At 46.6% G+C, this 20,318-nt stretch overlaps 1 protein-coding gene across 19 annotated transcripts in view; it reads left to right on the top strand.

Annotated features, from left to right (window-relative positions):
* Positions 1-16,764: 16,764 nt before the first annotated feature.
* Positions 16,765-20,318, top strand: part of MAPT (microtubule associated protein tau) — a 102,788-nt gene continuing 99,234 nt past the window's right edge. For 2 of the 19 annotated variants that reach the window (XM_032457173.1, XM_032457170.1), the window contains exon 1: positions 16,773-17,092. The gene's annotated coding sequence lies outside the window, so the exon portion shown is untranslated. Of the gene's footprint in view, positions 17,093-20,318 lie in introns of all 19 variants that reach the window. The other 17 variants (XM_032457178.1, XM_032457172.1, XM_032457174.1 and 14 more) reach the window with 15 other exon arrangements.

Below are 20,318 nucleotides of genomic sequence, written 5' to 3'. Positions count from 1 at the left end.
ATCTGCAAATGGCGATGAATCTTGGCTTCATGTTTCTCTGCTCTTCACCTCCATGTCTGGAATTTAGGGAACTGGAAGCCAACACCTCAGGGCACCGAGAGAATCACGACAGAAGAACTCTTTGTAAAAGAGTTGCTTTAGTCATTGGTCACTCTGATTTATCTAGTTTGGATATTCACATTTGTCTTCCTTAAAGAGACATATATCCCTATAATGATCGTGTTTAGTACAATTTTTCTTCTCTAGCCTATTTATAATTTTGATTCCAAAACCCAAAGTCATTGGCCCTAACTTGCAAAGAGAAAGCCACTATTGTGGATGAACATGCAAAGCACGTGGGCCTATTGTTGGACACAAAAGCCCCTCTGTGACTGGAGCGCTGATCCCCCACATCACACAGCACAAGGAAAAGGGCACACACTGTGCTCACGCTCTGTTTAACCCTCCTGAATTTGTAAACAACTGAAACATAACACAAACAAGTTTTTTTTTTTAAGCTTGCTGGTGTTTTTAACTCAATAGAATGCTTGTTAATTAACTTCATGAGCTTTTTTTTTTTAACCCCAGATTATCTCGGCATTTGAATAGACTCCACTGGCTGGTATGAATGGAGTGGTTTCTTTGAATACGGGCTGATTTCTGTGTATGTGCTGATAACAGTCAGGATAGGCTAGATTATGGTGCAATAACAAATGACACCCAAATCTCAGTGACTTGACAAAAGTTTGTTTTCTACTCATGTTACATGTCTCATAAGGATCAGGAGGGAGCTTGGAGTTTACTGTAATCATTCAGGTACCCTGTAAGAAGGAGGCTCCATCTTGACCTCTGGTTGCACATTCACCCTGACAGATGGAGAGGGTCTTACACAAGCAATCAAATTGAGACAGGAAGGGGGCAGGGCACAGTCATTCAAAGAATAACACAGCAATTAATACCAGAATGGTGAAAGGTTCAACCCCCAGTAGGTCTTGAGGCTTAAGATGTTGGGAGATTTGACTTCTAGCAGAACTTGAGCTTCATTATACGCCCACTGTAATACATTAACATAGTGAATAACATGTCCACAGGTGCCATGACAGTACTAAGGCTAGCCACAAAAGGTCAAAGAGTGGGAAATGGCCAACTTCCTGGGAATCCCAGCCCCTTCCCCAGGCTAGTTAGACTGGTCCTTCTACTTATTAGCATATGAACCTAACGAGCTCTTAAAAACTGACAACACAGCACCTCATGGTTACAGCCTCTCTCCCCCCTCTTCAGAAATGGCCCACACTCTGTCTATGGAGTGTGTACCTACTTTTACTCTAATCTGAGCACCCAATCCGCACACCTCGTGGCCTGTCCTCTTACCTTTTGAAACAGCCTACACTCTATGCAGTTATGTATCTCTCTAAATAAATCTGCCTTTACTCAACTGTAGCTCACTCTTGATTCTTTCCTGAGTGAAGCCAAGGACCCACACTTGGCGGGGCACGTCCCAGGGGCTCAACCAAGGCCTGGGGCATGGCCCTCCTCATGCCCCACATCCGTTTTTCCTGCATCAAAATGCTCCAGCCCGAAGTGCACCTGTCACTCCCCTTCACAGCTCATTGGTCTGAACTAGTCACGTGACCCTACGCACCAGGAAATCCAGTGCCTCATGTGCTCACCAGGCCTCAGCATATACACACACCACTCACAAGAGCCCCACCTCCAGACTGCGTCCAGGTAAGTACCAATTATGATCAAGGCTTGGATGGGACTGAGGAACAAAGACAGCCAAAGTCACAGAAAATGTTCACCTAATTTTATGGTACGAGTCGTATCTTAATTTTTTTTAAATTCGTGTGATCCTCCATGGGGGATAAAAGTCATAGAGGTGCTACTGACTCTATCAGGCAGAGGCCAGGGACACTACTACATATCTACAACGCACAGGACAGAGCCCACAACAAATTGTGCCTTGGTTGAGAAGCCCTGATTAGAGTAATGCAAAGTTTCCATTCTGAAAACACAACACAAAAATAATTCCCTAAACTCAAACAAAAGTCTGCCTTGAGTTCACCACTGCCTGTTGACTTGGCCGTGAGGTCGGTGCTGCAGTCTCTGGGAAGTCATGTGGAAGCATCCAGAAGACGGGCTGCAGCTTAGCCCTGCGCAGAATGGTGACCAGATCCCACTTCTGACACCTGCTTGTAAGTGGCCTTGACTCCAGGTACCAGTTAGCATGCCTGATGCAGGAAAAATGGATGTGGGGCATGAGGAGGGCCGGCCGTGTCCCAGGCCTTGGTTGAGCCCCTGGGATGTGCCCCGCAAAGTGTGGGTCCTTGGCTTCACTCAGGAAAGAATCAAGAGTGAGCTACAGTTGAGTAAAGGCAGATTTATTTAGAGAGATACATAACTGCATAGAGTGTAGGCTGTTTCAAAAGGTAAGAGGAAAGGCCACGAGGTGTGTGGGTTGGGTGCTCAGATTAGAGTAAAAGTAGGTACACACTCCATAGACAGAGTGTGGGCCATTTCTGAAGAGGGGGGAGAGAGGCTGTAACCATGAGGTGCTGTGTTGTCAGTTTTTAAGAGCTCGTTAGGTTCATATGCTAATAAGTAGAAGGACCAGTCTAACTAGCCTGGGGAAGGGGCTGGGATTCCCAGGAAGTTGGCCATTTCCCACTCTTTGACCTTTTGTGGCTAGCCTTAGTACTGTCATGGCACCTGTGGGCATGTTATTCACCATGTTAATGTTACAATGAGCATACAATGAAGCTCAAGTTCTGCTAGAAGTCAAATCTCCCAACATCTTAAGCTTCAAGACTTACTGGGGGTTGAATCTTTCACCATCCTGGTGTTAATTGCTGTATTGTTCCTTGAATGACTGTGCCCTGCCCCCTTCCTGTCTCAGGCCTTCCCCAGGAGTGACAACCAAAACTGTCCCTGGGGGGCAAAATCTCCCCAAGTAGAGAACTCTGTTGTAATAAAATTTTTGAGTTTGCTGAGGGTGCTATTTCAGTCATGCTACAGAAGAACAAACCCTGAACTGGGACCAATAAGGCCTGATTTCATCTTTTTTTTTAATTGGGTAAGTGGTAATTAAGTTTATGTATGTATGTATATATGTAATGGAGGTACTGGGGGCTGAACCCAAGACCTTGTGCAAGCACTCACTCTACTGCTGCACTGTACCCTTCCCCCCGTAAGGCCTGATTTAAACTCAGCTCTGCCATTACATCACTCAATGCCTTCCCTCTCTGGGCCTCAGTTTCCCTATCTGAGACAGGAAGACGAGAGGATTGAACAGGACAGCTCCTAAAGTCAGTTCAGAGCTTTCTAAGGCTTTAGGGCGAAGGTTTTGGAGGTTTTCATTCCAACACTATTCTAGTCATAGCCTTGCTCTCTCTCCCAAAGAAACAGTGGAGTGAGGATTTCAGCTGCACTGGGGACAGGAGGGGGCTGATAAAGGGACCAAAGAATGCAGAGGGCCGGCAGCCAGTGGGGTGGCTGTGGAAAGGAGGGGGGAGGGGAGAGGCATTAGCAGCGGAGGTTCTAAATGCACCAAAAGGCATCTCCCGGGTTGTCCTTATGCCTCCACACTAAAAAGTCACCTGTGACCCAAAGCATAAGAAGGGGTGGGCAGGGGCTGATGCTAAAGGGTTTTTGGAGGAGAAGTTAAGACAGATAGCATGTGACATACACAGAGAAAAGAGCAATGTGTCGAGAATAGGAGGGAACTGTGTGTGAATCTGCTGTTATCCTGGCTAATGGCAGGAGAAATTGAAGAGTTTCAATTCAGCCTGAATCTGCCTGTGAACTTAAAAAAACCATTCTCACAGGATTATTAGGTCTGCTGGTTTCTTATCGGCCTCTTAACTCTTGTTCAGCTGTAATCAAAAGACAGACGCGAAAGGAGAAAAGGGAGAGATGCCTCTGGCTCCTCGACCCACATTTCCTCCTGGTCCATCTCAGAATCCAATAAAGCCTGACAGTGAACTTGAAAGGGGGAGTATGATATTTAATAAAGGGCTGTTCAGTCTAAACAATGATTCAGGACTTTTGGAAGCTGGAAGAGACAGGCTGAATAGTCTTTTCCACTCCAGGTCTCCTAAAAAAAGGTTTATGCGTGTCTTTTATTTGTCTTAGGTTTGTACCTGTTTGGGTTTTTTTTTTTCCCTCCAGCCACATTAACACTTTCTAGATTGCCAATAAACTGAGCTCAGCTCTGCTAGATCCCACAGCATGCACCCATTTCTCAGAAATATTTCACCCAGGTCTTCTTTTATCCATCCAGTCTGCCAGACCCTCATCCGCTGTTCATGCGGCACCTGCTCTGTGTCAAGTATTGTGTTATGGGCTGAGGTACAAAGGTAAATAAAATACAGCCCAGGCCTTCCCAGGCATCACACTTGGATGGTATAAGCAGGTACACAAGCAATCATCTCTCTACCCCTCACCCCATGTCGTAAGTGGGACTCTGGGGGTGACACGTGGCCCTGAAAGAGAGGCCTCAGGGGAGGCCTTCTGAGGAGTGAGTATCAGAGCTAAGCCTTGAAGGACAAATAGGAGCTATTCGGGCAGAGATGAGAGAATGATCCAGGCTTATGGAAGGTTTGAAAGCAAGAGAGAGTTTGGTGATTCGCTGACTTGCAAAGAATGTAATGGGATTGGACAGCAGTGTTCAGAGAGGACCCAGGCCACGTATGCCGAGCCCAGGCAGTGTGCGTCTACTTCAAAACACCTTCTTTAACATTCGTTGTTGACTCGTTACCGTTGCACTTGCAGCTGACAGCCCTGTGGATGCATGTTGCTTCCCTGACGTACATATTTCCTCCATAAGGTGCATCACAGACTTCTTGGGCTTAGAAACATTAGACAGACATTTACAACAGCAAAATCACCAGCAAAACCCACAAAAAAAAGCAAGAAATGTGGCAGTAAATAGACCGTGAAAAGGACACTCTTATAGCATGAGAGTTGAAAGGAAGGGGTAAGGCCCTATTTGATCTCAGCTGGGAACATGGAGGTTGGACCGATCACATTTTTTTCTACTCTGCACGTATCAACGAATGACCACAAAAGTGCCACGAGTATTGATTTGGGGGTCACAAATACATTTGAGGGAGTAGGCAAATTCACAAATACAGATTCATGAGCAATGAGGATCATCTGTATTTCAAAAACATCGGTATGAACCACTGATTTCTCAGTACTGCCAATAGCCACTATATTCAGTAGAATATTTTGATTTGTCCTAGAATACAGCAGAAAGGCACGAATGAAGTTAGAGCTGTCTATGAATTTAAGACCAAAGATCTGGGAACACTTGTGCACGATCGGTAAGAATGCAAATTGGTGCAGCCACTATGGAAAACAATACGGAGGTTCCTCAAAAAATTAAAAATAGAACAGTGCATATGATTCAACAATTTCACTTCTGGGTATTTACCTGAAGAAAACAAAAACAATAATTTGAAAATCTATATGCACACCAATGTTCTTTGCAGCATTATTTACAGCCGCCAAGGCACAGAAGTAACCTAAGTGTCCATTGATAGATGAATGGATAAAGAAGATGTAGAATATTACTCATCCATAAAAAAATAAAATAAAAATCTTGCCACATGTGACAACATGGTTGGATCTAGAGGGTATTATGCTAAGTGAAAAAAGTCAGAGAAAGGCAAAGATGGTATGGTCTCACTTATAGATGGAATCTAAAAAACAAAACAAACAAACATAAAACAGAAACAGACTCAGATACAGAGGGAAAAAATGGATGCTTGTCAGAGAGGAGGGGCATGAGGGTAGTGAAACAGGTGAAGGGAATTAAGAGATACAAACCTCCAGTTATAAATAAACAAGCCCCAGGGATGTAATACACAGCATAAGGAGTATGGTTAATAATATTGTAATAACTGTATGGGGACAGATGGTTATTAGAACATATCGTGATGACCATTCCATAATGTATGCAAATGTCAAATCACTCTGTAGTACACCTGAAATTAACACAATATTTCACTTCAACTATATTTCAATTAAAAAAAAGACTAAAGTTCTGGGAACTCATGTAAAGCTACATTACACTGAAGCAGTGTTTAAAACAGACTGTCCTGCGTCTTTCTAGAAGGACAGCCTGTCAGAGGGTGACTTACAGCTCCTTCCCTGATGCCAGGGAAGCCAGACTACTGAACTAGCAGACTCATTCCCAACCAGAGCAAAGCAGAGAGGCTCAGAGCCCCAGCGGGCTCTGTTCTGTCAGCTGTCAGCATCAACACTGGCTGTGTTCATCTGTGGAGGAACTTCAAGAAATCACGGTGTCTTGGGCTGCCACTTACTGACAGAAATGCAGCAGGCTTTGCCTAGCAATGTGTTACAAGAACAGTCTGGGCAGCCGGTGCTTCAGAATTTTCCAGAACAGAGTGATAAACTCCTTGAGCTGCTAAAACCGAGGGAACATCCCAGGGCAATTGTTTATTTGAAATGCTGGACAAGGGACTGAGAAGTTTTATTTCATATTTTAAAGGTTAGGTAGACTCTTACATATGGAAAAAAAGTTATAAAACACAGTTCCCTTAGAGTCTCATCTCGTAGCTGAGCCACTGACTTCACAGGGGTTTTCCTTGATCAAAAAAGTATAGGGCTTAGAATTTTATTTTTAGAGAATGTATGCTACAAACCACCTTGGTGGTACCTAATGCCAAAAATTTGTTTGTTTTTTGCATTTCCCCAATTTTGTTTTAGTTTAATTTTTTAAATGTGGATTTTATTTTTAGAGCAGTTTTAGTTTCAAGCAAAACTGAATAGAAAATACAGAGTTTCCACATACCTGTTGCCCCTTCCCCCACACAGCCTCACCCAAGATTAACATCTGGCATCAGAGTGGTACCTTTGTACAACCTTACACTGATACATCATTATCACCCAAAGTCCACAGTTTACATTAGAGTTCACTCCTGGTATTGTACATTCTATGAGTTTTGACAAATGTATAATGACACGAATCTACCATTACAGAATCATACAGAATACAGAATAATTTCATTGCCCTAAAAATCCTCTTCACTCCACCTTACCCCTTGACAACTACTGACTTGTTTGCTGTCTCCATAGTTTTGCCTTTTCCAGAACGTCACATAGTGGGAATCATACAGTATGTATCCTTTCCAGATGGGCTAATCCTTAATATGTAAGATCAGTATCAATTAATAAGTCACCTGCAAATCACTGTACTGAGAGCAAGTTGAAATCTTAGTTATCATTGGACTCGCTGAACAGAGGAGGCACTCAAATGTTTGTTGAAAGGATAAACAATATTTTTCTCTGATTAAAAAAGAAAATCAGGACACCAATAACAGTCAGTAATAGTACTCAGAACTTGGTATTACTTAGAAAAAGAAATGATAATGATATTTACCCTGAAAAAAGAACAGTTTGTAAAAAGATAAAGTCAAGCACAAACACCAGCCTATATATCATGAGGTGTGACTCAGATCTTAATACTTTGGTAACTTTCAGAATTCTTTTTCCCCCAGGTTTATTAAACTATAATTGACATATATCACTGTATAAGTTTAAGGTGTACAGCACAATGACTGGACAGATATATATTGTGAACTGATTACATGTGAAATGAGTAAGTTTAGTTAACATTCATCACTTCATACAGTTTTAAAAAAAGGTTTTTTCTTGTGATGAGGGCTTTTAGGAACTACTGTCTTAGCAACTTTCAAATATACCCTATAGTAGTGTTAACCATAGTCACCATGATGTCCATTACATGCCACTTTTAGATTCTGACTACAATTTCCATAGAGTGGATTTTGCAAGTGATGGAATGGTTTAAGTGAAAGTTAATGCTTGAGTTTTTCAAGTTCTATTTTTGGACTTAAGAACTCCTCTATGAGCACTCCCCAAATTACTTGACACTCTCCTGGGCAGGGCTCTCCAGAGTGTCTAGGCAAAGGCAAGTATAAGCGGAGGCTGACCTCATGGATCTGTTATGCCTTGTCCCTATTTCTGGGCCCCAGGATCATCCTTGCTTTTTTGACAATGGAGTTATGCTGCTGAGTCATGTGTAACCCAAACCCTCACCTGCAGTACCTCCTGCTTCTTGTCAGAATCCAAAAAAACTTAGACAAGGAGCAATGGTCTCAGCAGGGTAAAAGAGGGAAAGGGAGCTGCTTCCCTGAGAACCCAGCCTGCTTCTTCATGAATGCATTAATAACAAGGTCTAGCAGTGGGTTTAATAACTTTCATAATTATGAATAGAGTAAATATAAATGGTAGCGTGAGATATCTATACCATGTACTGTGATACAAAAGTATCTATTAATGACCATGTCTCAGGTACTGTTAATACTACATTCATTACTAAAATGCTAAATTCCAGTAGAGGTTGTAAAAATAAAGATGAACTTTTTCCCTTCTAAGTTCATGGATCCCCAGGTTAAGAACCCCTATCTTCTTTTTTTACATAGTGGAATTTTAGTAAGTCCATATAATTGAATGAAATAAAGGCTACAATGAGATGAAATGAGCATTTCCTTAATGACTAGATAAATTAGTCTTAGATTCAGTTCTGAGTGACAAAAAATGCAAAGCGGCAGTGGTTTAAACAAGACAAAATTCTATTTCTTTCTTACATAGAAGCCCAGAAATAGGAGTCAAGGGCTGAAACTCTGAGACCTTCTTGGAGCTCATATCCATCTATTTGGTTTCTCTACCATCCTCAGCTTTCTGCTTCATAGTTCAAAGTGGCTGTTTGAGCTCCAGACATCACATCCCCAGAGAGAAGGATGAGATAAAGAAGAGGGCAATCTGGTCCTTGAATAACAATTCCTGGAAGTCACACAACATTCTTGCTAATGACCGATTGGCTAGAATTTACACATGGCCACACAGAGTTGCCAGCAAGGCTGAGAAATGAGGTCTTTATTACAGGTCTTTATTTCCTTGTGACCAGCCAAATACCGCTTACAGGGGGAGAAGGGGATGTAGAGTAATAGCCACAACAATGCTCAGAAACCATCTCACGTGGTGATTCCTCCCAGGTACAAATGATCAATAGTTGTGGAAGGGAGCAGAAAGAAGCAGAATTGTGCAGAAGAAAAAGTCAGGCTGTGAGCAGGACCAGCAACAGCCTCAGCAGACGACGTGAGGATCTCCAGAGCCAAGATAGAGCATCAGAGTTGCCCCATGTTGAACGTTTAACTGCTCACCTGGGTCAGCCATTAGATACAGGGTTCCCCTGGGCCATCTTCCCCAGAGGGTCTGTGCGCAGATCACCATGTCCTTCTGGGGTAAGCAGAGTAATATCCGCACCCAAGATGACCATGTCCTAATCCCTGGAGCCTGTAAATATGTTACCTTGTATGGCAAAATGGATTCTGAGGCTGTGATGAAATTAAGGATCTTGAGATAGGGAGAGTATCTTGGATTATCTGGGTGGGCCCATGTAATCATCATGAATGAGACAGGGAGGCAGGAGTGTCAGAGTCAGAGAAGGGGTTTGGCAACAGAAGTAGAGGTTGGAGTGATGTGATTACCAGCTGGGGGTGGCTACACACCACAGAATGCAGGCTACACTCAGAAGCTGGAAAGGACAAGGAAACAAAGTCACTCTCAGAACCTTCAGATGGAACACAGCCCTCTGAATACCCCGTGGGGTTAGCCCTCTGAGATCCGCTTTGGACTGACCTCCAGAAATGTAAGATAATAAGTTTGCTTTATTTTAAGCCACTAAGTTTATGGTAATTTGTTATAGCAGCAACAGAATACGAATACACTAGCTCAGACTTGGTTTGGTGTCCCTGACTTCTAACAAAAGGGAGTAACAAGAGGCGCCCACAAGTCCCCATTGTGCAGTGGCAGTCCTACATCCCAAGGTGATTAAAGCCGATTATTCCCAGCAAGACAGTAACTTTTCTCCTTGCCTGGTGCTCTCTGGACCCAAAGTGCTCAGGCAGCAGCCACAGTTTTTAGTTCAATGAAGCTCTTGCTGTGTCCCCAGTGGAAATTTCCCCTTTGGGGTATCAGGACCTCTAACCCTGCATAGCCTACAGTGGTGAGAACGGGAAGCTCAAATTCCCCACAGGAGTCATCAGGAGTGTTGGGCAATGGGACCATTTCAGATTTTACCCCGTGGTTCCCAGACTTGGACGTATTTTTTCCCTGTTGGGGCTTATAGACATTTTCTGTTGCTCTTGCAGCAAATTATTACTTAGCAGCTTAAAATAACGCAAATTTGTCATCCCACAGTTCCATAGGCCAGGAGTCCAACAAAGATCTCACTGGGTTAAAATCAAAGTATTGGCAGACCTGCTTTCCTTTCTGGAGTCCCTTGGGAAGAATTTGGGTCTTTGTCTTTTCTAGAGTTTCTAGAGTCCACCCACATTCCTTGGTTCATGGCCTCCCTCCTCCATCTTTAAAGCCAGCAACATGGCATCTCTTTGACCCTTTTTCCATCATTACATCTCTCTTTCTCACTGCAGCCAGGACAGATTCTCTACTTTTAAGGACTCATGTTATGATAGTGGGCTCATCTGGATAATGTAGGATACTCTCCCCATACTAAGTTTGATATCCTTAATCACATCAGTACAGTCCCTTTGGCCATGTACGGTAGCATATTCACAGGTCCTAGGGATTAGAGTGGACATGTTTGGGGGTCATTTTTTTTGCCACAAGGCTATGTAGGGGTCTTTAATTCATGGTGTATACTGCATCCCAGAGGATGGCTCGCCATCCTTGTAAAGAATTTGATGCTTCAGTTGTGCCTTCAGCAAGCCATTCCAATTCTATCAGGGTAGCAGCATCTAGATGGTAAAATATATGGTACAACCATTGGATCTCATGGTCATGGGTCCAGTCCCAACCTCCTGTGCTGTAGAGTGGTTCCCTTGGTCTGATATGATGCTATGTGGGATCCTTGGCTGGAGAATCAAACACTCCATAAGACCTTTTGTGGTACTGGTGTAAGCCATCTAGGCAGGAAAGGTGAACTCATACCCAGAACCTGTGTCCATTCCTGTCAGACAAATCACCAACTCTTCTGAGGTGGTAGGATCTCAATATAGTCAACTCACCAGTTGTCTCCTTGATTGATGGTGCCATTTTGAGGACTCAGCTTTGGTCTCTGTTGCTGGGGGTTGGACATTTGGTAGCAGCAGTAGCTTTGGTAAGTAGGAGCCCATTGGTAAGTAGCACACCACGAGTTGTTTTCCAAAAGGAATATGACCCTTCACTGTAGATCGTGTGGCCTTGCTCCAGAACCCTGGGGGCCTGCATGCGACCCTCCCACTGAAGCTCACTACAGGTGCCACACAGCATCCTTCTCAGCACTGACACCTCGAACACCAGAGTCTGCTGGGTTGGAAGCCCCAAAGCAAGGCTGCCTGAACTGCAGTCTGGATGTGCTGCAGAGCCCTTGCCTGCTCTGGGCCTCACCTCAGGCTGGCAGCCTTTCACATCAGCTGGTTATTGGTCAAAGTGGTATTCCCAGATACGGAATGTGCTGCCCTCAGAATCCAAAGAGAATTTCTAGGTGTTGTGCTTCTTTCTTTATGGTGGGAAGTACAACAGGCAATAAATTGTCTTTGGCTTTGGATGGGATGTCCTACTATGCCCCTAGCCACAGGATTTCTAAAGTTTTTACTGGTATGACAGGTCCTTAAATCTTTGAAGGGTTTATCTCCCACCCTCTGGAGAATGTATGACTTACCAACACCTCTAACGAGGTTGCCACTTTTTGCTCATCTGGCCTATTTAGCATGATGTAATCAATATAATGGCTGAAAGTGATGTTCTGTAGAACATCCAAATGGTCCAGATCTCTTTGTATTAACCAGTATCCAAACAGGAGACAGAATCCACAAAATAATTTGAACAGGAAAAGTTTAATATAAAGAATCATTCATTATAACAGAGGAGTAATTGTATTATAAAGGTGTAAATAGAACCATAAAAAATACTCTAAGGCTGAGACAGAGAGCACACAAGGAAGAGATGAACTAGGGAAGAGGGTCCCCTCCCAGAGGACGCAGTTCAGACTTCACTGGAGAAGATCTACTTGTAGCCCACTGGACGGTAGAGATGTCTTCTGGGAGTCCCAGGCCAGAGCTCAACCATCGCGGCAAATAAGCAGGAGAGTTCTCTCTAGGGTAGAGATAAGCTGAGGCTGGTGGGAAGTATGCAGAGATAGTTGGAGCATCAGGAGCCTGCTTGCCATTAGGGTCAGGTAGGGCCTGGGGTGTGCAGTGTCTGTGTCAGGAGGGCCACAGGAAACAGCCCTCCAGGATGCAGGTGGGTCAGTACTCATGGGTACGTGCACAGTGGGACTCAGGGTACCAGGAGCTTGATTTTCAGCAGAGAATCCTGGGTGCAAGGTGTCCACATCAGGAGATCCACAGTGAGGCGAGTGCTGGACCAGATCCAAGGCTGCAGCTCACCAAGGATGCCAACTCTCAGTATGCAGTGGGTCAAGAGTGCCACGGGACGTCACCTCACACATGCCTCTGACAGTCATACAGTAGAAGCAAAAAGAAATGAAACTCAAGCACTTTGGAACCCATAAAGGAAGCCTCTTCTTTCTGCGTTGTTGACTGACAAGACTTAACATGCTCACCACAAAGGAGAAATCCTCCCCTTTCCTCGCCTCAGTTTTATTGAGATATAACTGGCACACAACACGGTACAAGTTTAAGGTGAACAACATGATTTCACTTACATCCCTCATGAAATGATGGTTACAACAGGTTTAATGAATGTCCATCATCTCATACAGACACAACATTAAAGAAATAGGAAAAAAATTTGTTTTCCTTGTGATGGGAACTCTTAGGATTTAACTCTCTTAACAACTTTCATTTATAACATACAGCAGTGTTAATTATCTACAAAGGAGGAACCCTTAAAGGGTCTAGCTCCATTATCACAGAGCAGGTAACAAAAGATGGCTTTGGAGATAAGCAATAAATTAGAAAACTGTCCCAGACTCTACTGTGACAGAGTGGAAAAGTTAACACAGCCCAGAAGGAGACTGTTCACGTGTACTGTTGTCCATTCCACATGAATGTGGACTATTTCGCATCCTCCTTTCTGATAGGAAGAGAAAAAAGTGAAGCCACCAAATAGTGGCCACACGGCATGTATCTGAGACTGTTCATCTGTTCTAGCCAAGATATTGCAGCTGGCATGGCGAGTGCAATGGGGCTACTGCTCTACCGAGTCCCCAGTAGTTTAGTGTCATTCCATGGTACCTCTCTTGTTTCTTTGTGAACCAAACTAGTAAATTAAAGGGAGAAATGAAGGAAACCACTATCCCTGAATCCTTTAGATCCCTAAAGCTGTCATTAATCAGTTCTCCCATCCCAGAATGTAATATTATTTCTAATTTGTTATGTTGACTTGGGAAAGGGGGATGATTTGGAGGTTTATTGACTATACAAGTCAACCCAGTGTGAGAGGCTGCTCTAACTATCATAAATGTCTACCTGAATTTTTCACGTGGGATCCGTAAATGATGACTGGGTGGGGGTCTATGGACACAACAGACTCATTTTCAGCCAGCCCTTGGCAAGCACACCATTTGTTACCTGGCTCCCCCACTCTTATGAGGGCCATGATGATAATCCAGGTCTCTGAGTAGCAATGTGAATTCAGACCCTGTGTCCAGCCTCAACAAAGCAAACAACAAGGCTCTAAGGAGTGGAAGAGCCACAAGATGGAAGGAGCTTGGGTTCCACTAACCTGCAACACTGCCCCCTAGACTGTTAGGGGAGTTGTGTTTAAGCCATTACATTTTGGGGTCTATTTGTTACAAAAGTTTAGCTTGATTAAAACAGTATGCAAATAGATTTGATAGCAGAGCTCCCAAACTCTCTAGGTATCTGGATCTTAGTTCCAATCCCACCTGGGACATGGCTACATAAGGAAATCGAAGTCCAGAGAAGTTAGTGAATTAGTCTAAGGTTACACAAGATGGCTAAAATAGGACCCAACTCTTCTGAAACCTAATCCAGTTCTCCTTCCCTGGAGAACTTTCTACCTTCTAAGGTTCTGTATGGTGGGCATGATGTGCTGTATGTTGCCATGAGATTTCTATTTCAGCAAAAGGGAGGGACAGGGAGGAAGGGAGGGGATGCATTTTCTTGGCCTGAATTAGTTTAATCACCATAGGTAGCTAATGGCTCACTATCTGGAATGAACACTCTACTCCACATTATATGCAGTTAGATGACAGATCTGCTTAATATATGTATCAAACAAAGATATATATATATATATATATATATATATATATATATATATATATATATATATATATATGTGTGTGTGTGTATATGTATGTGTATATATATATATGTAAGTGTATATATATATATATATGTTTGACCCTTGAAAAATGAGTTTAAACTGCATGGGTCCATGTATATGTGTATTTTTTCAATAAATACATACAACAGTACCATGTGATCTGCAGTTGGTTGAATCCAAGGATTCAAAGGGCCCATTGTAAAGTTATACCGTTATATGTGAAGATTTTTGAATAAGTGAGGGTTGGCACCTGAAACCCGTGTTGTTAAAAATTCAAATATATATATATATATATATATATATATACACATACACACACATACATATATTAATCCATATATATGGATTAAATGAGAATTTATAAATATATAATGTTATTATAGATATATATTATAAATACATTATATATTATATACATATATAAATTATTATAAATATATATTTATAAGTTTTCATTTAATCCCTGTGTTAGTCAGCTTTACTGTGGTGACAAGTCCCCAAATCTCAGTGATTCACACAATGAATGTCCATTTCTTGCTCATGTTACATGTACTTCCTTGTGTTTTTTCATTCTGGGATCCAGGCTGAAGGAGCAGTCCCATAGGGACATGCCATTCTGGTAGGGGAGGGGAAGAAAAAAAGTGGTAGAAACTCATGTTGTCCCTTAAAGCTCTTCATGGACACAACCACTTGACATCTATTTAGTTCTAGAAGCCAGAGACCATCACACAGCCAGGGCAAATATCATTAGGAGAGTAGAGTGCGGCAGAACAGATCACAAGGTAATAGGCAAGGACATATGATCCCCATACAGGAAAAGGGGGAAAGAAGACAACTGGGGACAAGAATAAAACTTCAGTCCTGTAAGACTGATACTATCTCCACACCCCTCTCCACTTTCTGAGAGGAGATGAGTAACTTTGCTAAGTTCCTTCTAGAGGGCAGAACTATCCCTTCCAATTGGAATGATTAGGGGAGGCTTTGGTAAAATTTAAGGTAGACTTTAAAAGTTAGGTAGGATATTGGTAGGTGGAGAAAGAGAAAGAATTTTGTAGGCAAAGGGGAAACCCCAGAGTAGAGCAAGAGCAGTCAAACAAGCTCTGCTGGCCACAGAGTAGATGAGAGAGAAAACTGAAGAGGACAGAGCATCCGATGATAGGGGAGAAGATGAAGAGGAGTTTAAGGCTAAGGAGTTTAATTCAACTTAGGGAGCACTCAGAAGCCTTTAGGCAGGGCGGGCTGATACAGAAACAGGGAAGGGAGACCAGTTAAGCCACTACATATCCAGAACCAAGGTAAGGGTCTTTAGGGTGGTGGCAGTTGGAACAAAAATCAGATCTCTTCTAGACTCAGAACTTAAGAAATTGGCCCTCATCTCCATCATCCACTCAGTGCTCCCAATAATACATTAATTAAATCCATGTGAATAAAGTATTTTTAATTACTTGCTTTTTTTTATTCATCTATAACATACCATATTGCTGTTTTTTAAAAAAGAATATAAGAGCTACACAAATTAAAGTTTTCAGACAAACTCCCATCCTCCTAGGACAAGATGGCTGTCCCCAAGCCCTCAAACACTTGAAGCCTCCCACTGCCAGGACTTTAATCAGATGTTGGGGAGACCAAGCTAAGGACAAAACGTGTAGGTTTGGTGAATGAGTCTCTAATCAGTTCCAGTCTGAGGCGTGTTACCCAGGTAAGAACCTTCACGAGGCACTTAGAAATTCAGATTTCAAGCTATTTACAGTATAAGTGTTTCAACAAACGAGATAAAAATAACTGTATATGTGACAGTGCTCTGTAATGTGTCATTTGAACTTCCATCTAATTTATTATTTTATTCTTGGGTCACAATTAGATAAATAATAGATTCAAATGCTCCTTGTTAAAACAAACAAACCAAACAAAACCCCTAAACCCAAAACCAAAATAAAACAAAACCAAACCTGCAGTACTGTATTACAACTCAGTTAACCTGTTTTAAGTAGATTTGCTAAAGTTAAAATTCACCTTGATCAATAACAAAAAAGGTGGAAAGAAAGCCGGGTGAAAGGAAGCCGACCCAGGGAAACAGATCTCCAACAAGGGAAATTATTTCGGGAAATTCAGGGGAGGGTCACGGTGCCGGGCCAGCGATAAGCAGGACGAGCCTGGAGGAGGTCTTCAAGTCCAGGGTGGATTGACAAGAGAGCTGACCACGTGGAAACCCGCCCAGAACCCTTCTGAGATAGGCCATCCACCGCAGGGCGACAGGAAAAAAAGGGGCATTGGTTCCGGTACCGGAGAACCCAGCCTCTTCTCGACTCCAAAGGCAACCCAACCTCTCTCCCAAGGGAGGAGACCCCTCCGACAAGACAAAGGCGCCAGCCGCGAGAGGAGACCCGGAGTACGCGTGCGCCAAGGAGCGCGCGTGCGCGTGGCGGTCAGCGCCGCGGCCCAAGGCGTGGGAGGAGAGGGGGACCCGGGAAGCGAAGCGCCGAGAGGAGAGAGCCAGAAGGCGGGGAAGGGCCGATTGGTGAGGCGCTCGCCTGCGCCCACTGGTGGCCGGAGGTGAAGACGCCTGAGAAGGCCTCACTGCCCTCCCCTCCCCTGGGGAGGCTCGCGCTCCCGCTGCTCGCGCCTGCGCTGCCCGCCGGCCGCGGGAGCGCGCCCTCTTGCTGGTGCGCGCGCTCGCAGTCTCCGCCACCCACCAGCTCCCGCACCAGTAGCAGCGCCGCCGCCGCCGCCGCCCACCTTCAGCCGCCGCCACCACAGCCACTTTCTCCTCTGCTTTCCTCTACTGTCCTCGCCCTCTGTCGACTATCAGGTAAGTGCGAGGCTCCGAAATCTGTCTCCTTGACCGCCCCTTTGCACCTCCATGCCGCCGCCCCTTGCCCCAGAGATGGGTTTCATGAAGTGGGCATTGGGCGGGGGCAACGGCCGGGGCCCCTCTTTGCGCGGTCTACGCTCCAGGTCTGGAACTAGGGCGGGTTGGAAAGGGAACCACGCAAGGGCTCTGTGTGTGTGTGTGTGTGTGTGTGTGTGTGTGTGTGTGTGTGTGTGTGCAAGGGCTGTGTGTGTGTGTGTGTCCGTCCTGGGAGGGTCGATACGATCTGCTTCGGGCAGACCTGGGCAGAGGTTGTGCCCACAGGGTGGGGCGCGGATGGCGGTGACCTGGGGGAGGGTGCTGCTATGCACTCTCGAACACCGTCTTTTGCCGCAATGGGCGTGTAGACTCTGTATGTGTGTGTGTCGGGGGGGGGTGGTCCAGTGACGACCCCCGAAACCGAATCTGTCATATGTTCTCTGCCTCCGTTTGCCATCAGCTCTAAGGAAGGTATCGATCGGGTTCTAGAAAAGATGACTCCCTGCCTGCCTGCCCCTCCCTACAGCTCTCTGGCAGATATTCCATATCGAAATAAGGGGCTTTCGCTGCTCCTTATTTAAGGCGGTGGCCACCGCTTCCTCGTTTTCCTCCTTCAGAAACCCGCAGGGGACATTTGGGGGCTGGGAGTGGAATCAGGGAGATGGGGAGGGGTCCTGGCGCTGTCACTTTAGTTGCCCTTCCCCCTGCGCGCGCCTGGCACCGAGACGCGAGCAGCGCCGTGCCCGAGAGAAGGTGGTGCACAGATCCCAGTGTGGAGGTTCGGAAAGGCAGGGGTCACCTGGCCTTGCGATGTGGAAAGACACGGCAGCTGCCGATCCGGGCTCGAGGGCGCGCACAGCCGCAGCCCAGGACAGACCGGCGAGGGGGCTGCAGGTGCATTTTTGGGCGGGCCCCTTTCTCTGCGCTCTGCGCCGGCGTCCGGCGTGTGCGCTCCCTGCCGGAGGCGCAGGGCTGGCGCGCAGGGCTCGCCCCTCACTGCGGCAGTGGGTGTGGACCCGGGTGGGCGAGGAGGGGGAGGGTAGGCTGTGCCTCCTCCCACTTCCACCCCTGCTTTTTTCCCCTCCGAACGCGAGGTGCCATCTTTTTGCGGCGTGTCACGTCTTTACAGTACCATGCCAAGCCAGGTGGCTTAGCTTCGGAGGACAGGGCGGGACTGTTATTAAAGGGGGGGGGGGGGCAGTTGGCGCTGAAATCTTGGCGTTTTGCTGCTGTGGGTTTGAGCACTGGGGGCTTTCACCCGGGATCTTCCTCCGGGGCTCGTTGCTTTGTTTGTAGTGCTTACGTGATCTGTGTTACCAGCCCTGGGTTTTGGCTTTCATTCTATGAGGGTGTTTACCCAAGGCTCCCGCCCCTTTCCCCGCTTTTTGCCCCTCATTTCTGAGCCCTTTGTTAGCCTCGGGGCTTGCCAGGGTAGAGGAACTCGAGTCAGCCCCGGGTGCACGCTTGCAACGGGCGTGACCATGCGCCGCCCCCTCCCAGAGCCGGGCCGCGCGCCAGAAAGCGTCCATGGGGCCGAAGGGGTGGGATTCGAGGTCTCTGCGTGAGGTGCGGGCGGGTGGCCGCAGAGGGACGATGCCCTTCCCTACACCCGGAGCGTCCCGGGGGCCACACCCCACCAGGCTGCCCACTAAGGGGGCACCGGAGACCCCCGACGAGAGTTCGCAGGTGGGGGCCCTCTTCGCTTCACGCCCTGTTGCTTCGCCAGGAGGGAGAATGTGAGGAGGGGGCATGAGGTTTCCTCGGGTGCTGCAGGCCACACGCATTTTATCAGGCCGACTGAGAGCGGGGGCGCAGAGGGGACGTTGTCATGGAGACCACACGCGCCCCAGGAATGGACCTTGGGGCGTTGCCCCACCCCTTCCCAACAGAGACGGAGAACCTTGGGGTAGGCGTAGCTGCGGCCCCTCAGACTCCTGGAGGACGCTGGAGTGAGACTCCCCCAACCCTGAACCCGTGGCTCTTCCTAATTGGCCCCCGGCGTCCGCAGCCACCCAGATAGGCGTCTCTCATGTATTTTTATTATTATAGCCGAAAATTATTTTAGAAACATGCGGGATTTTCACTTTAACAGCCCGAGTTCGCCGCCGCCCTTCAAGCCGGGGGAAGGTGGGAAGATAGGGAGGCGGGTACGGACCCTGGCAAACAAATCCGAGCCTCGCCCTCCTTCGATTAGCCGGGTCCTGGCAGCTTTCTTGTTCATTCTATCGCTGGAAATTGGTGCGGGGGCGCAGTTCTGAGAGGGATCATTTTAGGGGCGGAATCATCCTCTCGAGCCACGCAGATTGGGCTGAATATGCGGGGAATAGCTCGGCTGGCGATCAAGAGTCCACCCACGGTCAGGCCGAACCTTCTTGTGGCTTAGGGGTCGGAACCTCCCTGCAGAGCTGGGCCCAGCACGGGCGCGTTGCCTAGAGGTTCACGGATCAATTCGAGCATCTTCTCTGCTTCCTCCCTCTTCCATTGAGCTGGACAGGAGATTCTGGTTCCAGACAGAGCGAGGGTGTCGGAGCGGCCCTGGGAACGGAGAGCCCGCAGCTACCTCTGCCCGGGATGGACTGTGGACAGAGAAGTCATCTCCTGTCGGTCGGGAGAAAAGGAAAGCGGCGAAGGCAAACGCGTTTAGCGCAGTGCGAGCAACAAAGCGTAGTACAGGCGTCCGCGATTTTACGCGGGGCTCTGGGGTCGGCAAGGCGGGGGAGGGGGGGCTGTTAATGGAGGAATCCCTGGGGCCGGGGGATGGTTCTTCGTACGCTGATCGGGAAACTCCATCCCTGGCTCTGGGCGCGCCTTACCTAATCAGCTTCCTTATTGGATCTAGAGGGATACCGCGTTTGCGCCCACGCTCCGACGCTGAAGCACGGAGCCAGCCGCAGCGCCCCGGTTTCCGGGGCGCGGATTCGAGAGCCATCGACTCCTGTCCCCGAAACTTCGCAGGTGGGGGCTGTTTTAAGCCTTAGGAGACCCCACTAGGCGCCTGGCGCTCTGGTAACTCCATGCGCGGGGCTCTGGCTGGTCCGGGTTGGGATGGATGATGCGACCTGGGACAGCGACTGCCCGCCTGTCCTTCCAGGCCACCGCGCATTCAGGCTCAACAGGACAGCCTCGAGTTTTATCTGATCCCTGTCCCTCAAATTGACCCATCCTACGACAGAAAGAGAAATGCCTT

This window comes from Camelus ferus, chromosome 16 (assembly GCF_009834535.1).
Source record: "Camelus ferus isolate YT-003-E chromosome 16, BCGSAC_Cfer_1.0, whole genome shotgun sequence".
Taxonomy (NCBI): domain Eukaryota; kingdom Metazoa; phylum Chordata; class Mammalia; order Artiodactyla; family Camelidae; genus Camelus; species Camelus ferus.
This window is presented reverse-complemented; position numbering and strand designations above follow the sequence as displayed.